Here is a 6,189-nt window from a genome sequence, read left to right as displayed (position 1 = left end):
TAATCATATTTCATACGTATCCTATATGGTGTAGATAAAGATAGATAGATAAAGATAGAGCAGCGTGGCTCAGAGGGAAGAGCAAGGGCTCCCCCCATCTCACCTCCTTCATTCATTCATTCGATCGTATTTATTGAGCGCTGACTGTGTGCAGAGCACTGGACTAAGCGCTTGGGAAGGACAAGTTGGCAGCATATAGAGATGATCCCTCAATCAATCAATCAATCAATCGTATTTATTGAGCGCTGACTGTGTGCAGAGCACTGGACTAGGCACTTGGGAAGTCCAAGTTGGCAGCATGTAGAGATGATCCCTCAATCAACCAATCAATCGTATTTATTGAGCGCTTACTGTGTGCAGAGCACTGGACTAAGCGCTTGGGAAGGACAAGTTGGCAGCATATAGAGATGATCCCTCAATCAATCAATCATATTTATTGAGCACGTACTGTGTGCAGAGCACAGGACTAAGCGCTTGGGAAGTCCAAGTTGGCAGCATATAGAGATGATCCCTCAATCAATCAATCAATCGTATTTATTGAGCGCTTACTGTGTGCAGAGCACTGGACTAAGCGCTTGGGAAGGACAAGTTGGCAGCATATAGAGATGATCCCTCAATCAATCAATCAATCAATCGTATTTATTGAGCGCTGACTGTGTGCAGAGCACTGGACTAGGCACTTGGGAAGTCCAAGTTGGCAGCATGTAGAGATGATCCCTCAATCAACCAATCAATCGTATTTATTGAGCGCTTACTGTGTGCAGAGCACTGGACTAAGCGCTTGGGAAGGACAAGTTGGCAGCATATAGAGATGATCCCTCAATCAATCAATCATATTTATTGAGCACGTACTGTGTGCAGAGCACAGGACTAAGCGCTTGGGAAGTCCAAGTTGGCAGCATATAGAGATGATCCCTCAATCAATCAATCAATCGTATTTATTGAGCGCTTACTGTGTGCAGAGCACTGGACTAAGCGCTTGGGAAGGACAAGTTGGCAGCATATAGAGATGATCCCTCAATCAATCAATCAATCAATCGTATTTATTGAGCGCTGACTGTGTGCAGAGCACTGGACTAGGCACTTGGGAAGTCCAAGTTGGCAGCATTTAGAGATGATCCCTCAATCAACCAATCAATCGTATTTATTGAGCGCTTACTGTGTGGAGAGCACTGGACTACGCGCTTGGGAAGTCCAAGTTGGCAGCATATAGAGATGATCCCTCAATCAATCAATCAATCGTATTTATTGAGCGCTTACTGTGTGCAGAGCACTGGACTAAGCGCTTGGGAAGGAAAAGTTGGCAGCATATAGAGATGATCCCTCAATCAATCAATCAATCGTATTTATTGAGCGCTTACTGTGTGCAGAGCACAGGACTAAGCGCTTGGGAAGTCCAAGTTGGCAGCATATAGAGATGATCCCTTAATCAATCAATCAATCGTATTTATTGAGCGCTTACTGTGTGCAGAGCACTGGACTAAGCGCTTGGGAAGTCCAAGTTGGCAGCATATAGAGATGATCCCTCAATCAATCAATCAATCGTATTTATTGAGCGCTTACTGTGTGCAGAGCACTGGACTAAGCGCTTGGGAAGGACAAGTTGGCAGCATATAGAGATGATCCCTCAATCAATCAATCAATCGTATTTATTGAGCGCTTACTGTGTGCAGAGCACTGGACTAAGCGCTTGGGAAGTCCAAGTTGGCAACATCTAGAGCAGGCCCCTACCCGACAGCGGGCTCACAGTCTAGAAGGGGGAGACAGACAACAAAACAAAACGTATTAACAAAATAAAATAAATAGAATAAATCATCATCATCATCAATCGTATTTATTGAGCGCTTACTATGTGCAGAGCACTGTAGTAAGCGCTTGGGAAGTACAATAAAATAGAGTAATAAATACATAATTATGTATTTATAAATACAAAATTATGTATTTATAGGGATGAAAAGGAGATGAAGACTGGGAGGTCCCCGGTGCGACAACCTCTTCTCCTTGTAACCACCCCAGCGCCTAAAACAGTGCTTCGCACATAGCGCTTAATAAACATTATCATTATTTTCAGCGCTTAGAACAGTGCTTTGCACATAGTAAGCGCTTCACAAATACCATTATTACTATTCTCTTCCTTCTATTACTACTATTACTATTCCTTCCCTTCCCCACAGCACCTGTTTATATGTATATGTTTGTACATATTTATTACTCTAGTTAGGTATTTATTTATTTTACTTGTACATATCTATTCTATTTATTTTTATTTTGTTAGTATGTTTGGTTTTGTTCTCTGTCTCCCCCTTTTAGACTGTGAGCCCACTGTTGGGTAGGGACTGTCTCTAGATATTGCCAACTTGGACTTCCCAAGCGCTTAGTACAGCGCTTGTATATATTATTTATTATTATATATTATATTATATATTATTTATATAACTCCTTGAATGAGTCACCTACACGCACTGCCTTAAATTCCTCAATGCCAACTCTCTCCTCGACCCCCTCCAATCTGGCTTCCGTCCCCTACATTCCACGGAAACTGCCCTCTCAAAGGTCACCAATGACCTCCTTCTTGCCAAATCCAACGGCTCCTACTCTATCCTGATCCTCCTCGACCTCTCAGCTGCCTTCGACACTGTGGACCCACCCCCTTCTGCTCAACACACTATCCAAAACCTTGCCTTCACAGACTCTGTCCTCTCCTGGTTCTCCTCTATCTCTCCGGCCGTTCATTCTCAGTCTCTTTTGTGGGCTCCTCCTCCCCCTCCCATCCCCTTACTGTAGGGGTTCCTCAAGGGTCAGTTCTCGGTCCCCTTCTGTTCTCTATCTACACTCACTCCCTTTGTGAACTCATTCGCTCCCACAGCTTCAACGATCACCTCTACGCTGATGACACCCAAATCTACATCTCTGCCCCTGCTCTCTCTCCCTCCCTTCAGGCTCGTGTCTCCTCCTGCCTTGAGGACATCTCCATCTGGATGTCTGCCCGCCATCTAAAACTCAATATGTCCAAGACTGAACTCCTTGTCTTCCCTCCCTAACCCTGCCCTCTCCCTGACTTTCCCGTCACTGTTGACGGCACTACCATCCTTCCCATCTCACAAGCCCACAAACTTGGTGTCATCCTTGACTCCGCTCTCTCATTCATCCCTCACATCCAACCCGTCACCAAAACCTGCCAGTCTCACCACCGTAACATCGCCAAGATCCACCCTTTCCTCTCCATCCAAACCACTACCTTGCTGGTTCAATCTCTCATCCTATCTCGACTGGATTACTGCATCGGCCTCCTCTCTGATCTCCCATCCTCCTGTCTTTCCCTGCTTCAGTCTATACTTCACACTGCTGCCCGGATCATCTCTGTGCAGAAACGCTCTCGGCATGTTACTCCCCTCCTCAAAAATCTCCAGTGGCTGCCTGTCAACCTACACATCAAGCAAAAAAGCCTCACTCTCTGCTTCAAGGCTGTCCATCACCTCGCACCCTCCTACCTCACCTCCCTTCTCTCCTTCTCCAGCCCATCTCGCACCCTCCACTCCTCTCCCTCTAAACCTCCTCACCGTGCCTCATTCTCGCCTGTCCCGCCATCGACCCCTGGCCCACATCCTCCCCCTGGTCCGGAATGCCCTCCCTCCACACATCCGCCAAGCTAGCTCTCTTCCTCCCTTCAAAGCCCTACTGAGAGAGCTCACCTCCTCGGGGAGGCCTTCCCAGACTTAGCCCCCTTTTTCCTCTCCTCCTCCCCATCCCCCCCACTCTACCTCCTTCCCCTCCCCACAGCACCAGTATTTTTACTTGTACATATTTACTATTCTATTTATTTTGTTAAAGGTGTGCATTTAGCTTTAATTCTAGTTGTTCTGATGACTTGACACCTGTCCATGTTTTGTTTTGTTGCCTGTCTCCCCCCTGATGACTTGACACCAGTCCATGTTTTGTTTTGTTGTCTCTCTCCCCCTTCTAGACGGTGAGCCCGTTGTTGGGTAGGGACCGTATCTATATGTTGCCGACTTGTACTTCCCAAGCACTTAGTACAGTGCTCTGCACACAGTAAGCGCTCATTAAATACGATTGAATGAATGAATACAACAGCCTGGCCAGTTGACCTGCTGGTTTTGAGATGACACTTTGGTCACTCGATTAATCTCAGAGATCCCTACCTAATAGGGTGTCCATACATGTGGCTTTTTTAAGAGAGTGGGGATTTCAGTTCGTTTGGCCCCATCCTTCATTGCATACTTTAATGTTCAATATTTTTTATTTTAAGCGTCTAAGCTCCCCCTTATTCAGCTTCAGCTGTGATTTTTATGGCTTGGAAGCACAGACTGCGGCAGGGTGGGAGTAGAGCTCTGGAAGAAAAAGGTTAGGGGGTGTTGTTGGAGACTCCATGGAGAAAAACTGTAGGTTTGCGCGGTCTTGCTCATACTTCCACAGAAAAGTGTGTTTGATGCCAAGCACTAGGGCAGATAAAATTAAACAGTTGGACACAGTTCCTGTCCTGCATGGAGCTCACAGTCTAAGTAGGCAGGAGTAGGATTTAACCCCCATTTTACAGATGAAGGAACAATAATTGTGGTATTTGTTAAGTGCTTACTATGTGCCAGCCACTGTACTAAGCACTGGAGTGGATCGAGTTGGACACAGTCTCTGTCCCACATTGGGCTCAGTCAATCCCCATTTCACAGATGAGGTAACTGTCCCAGCGAAATTATGTGAATTTACCCAAGATCACATAGCAGACAATTGACAGAGCCGGGATTAGAACCCAGACCCTCAACTCCCAGGCCCAGGTTCTTTCCACTAGGCCTTGCTGCTTCTGTACTGATATAAAGAGTTGTTCTTTGTACTTGAAGGCATTGCTGACGGTGAGATTTGCCTATGGGCGTGTGGGTGACAAACCTGTACAACTATTAATAATAATAATAATGGTATGTTAAGTACTTACTAGGTGCCAAACACTGTTCTAAACTCTGGGTAAATACTAGGTAATGAGGTTGTCCCACATGGGACTCAGTCTTAATCCCCATTTTACACGAGGGAACTGAGGCACAGAGAAGTTGTGACTTGCCCAAAGTCACACAGCTGGTACTTGGTGGAGGCAGGATTAGAACCCACAACCTCCGACTCTCAAGCTCGTGCTCTTGCCACTGGGCCACGCTGCAGACCCTAAGTAAACGCCAACTACCTATTCATGCCTGGGCAATCCACATGTTCGTGTATCCTAGTGATATGGAGATTGGCTGGATTGGCACGTCCCTCCAAACAACAGCCACCAGAACCTAGGGGTCAGGACCGGCTTGGCTGGACGCTAGCAGCTTCCTGAGCCTTCTGGACATGCATCAAACCACCAGTCCACCATGAGTCCTGACCTAGCCTGGAAAGAACGGAAGGCATTAGGCCCCGAGGCTATCCCCGGGAGTCTTAATGTAAACGTCAGAAGAGGCAGCAAGAGATTAATAATAATAATGATGGTATTTGTTAAATGCTTATCATGTGTGAAGCACTAAACTAAGCGCTGGGATGGATAAAGGCCAATTGGGTCAGACCCAGTCCCTGCCCTTAGTGGGACACATAGTCTCAATCTCCATTTTACAGACGAGGTAATAGGCCCAGTGAAGTGACTTGCCCAAGGTCACACACCAGACAAGTGACGGAGCTGGTATTAGAACCCACGACCTTTTGGCTCCCGGATCCGTGCTCTATCCACTATACCATGCTGCTTCTCCCACCCAGGATCATCCCCAGCAGCGACATGACCCGCAAAGGCTCGACCCCTGTGTTGGAAAAGACCGGACTGGGAGTTTTCTGGTCAAAGGCCTACTGAAGAACTACTATCCCTGCCCACTCATGACACTATCACGGGGATGGAGAGGGTGCAGAAGATGGTATTTTGTCCGGGCCTGCGTTTAGGATCAGCAAGGGAGAACCCAACTCTAAGGTAACAAACTCCAACAGCATCTTAGAGGCTACAGAGGGGCGGTGGTCAGTGCCAAGGTAACCACAGGTCGCTCCATCTACAGATCCTGCTCCACAGGGAGGCCCAGGGTGGAAACGGCTCCACCCCAGCTGTTGCCACTCCCGCCCTTCCCGCAGCTAGGGGTTGTCGGGGTTTGGGACAGTTAGGACCCCAAGGGGCCCTTCAAGTAACGCACCCACTGATCGGCCCACAGCGACCCAGAGAGCCGCAAG

The sequence above is a fragment of the Tachyglossus aculeatus genome, chromosome 7 (assembly GCF_015852505.1).
Source record: "Tachyglossus aculeatus isolate mTacAcu1 chromosome 7, mTacAcu1.pri, whole genome shotgun sequence".
Taxonomy (NCBI): domain Eukaryota; kingdom Metazoa; phylum Chordata; class Mammalia; order Monotremata; family Tachyglossidae; genus Tachyglossus; species Tachyglossus aculeatus.
Note: the sequence above shows the minus strand (reverse complement) of the source record.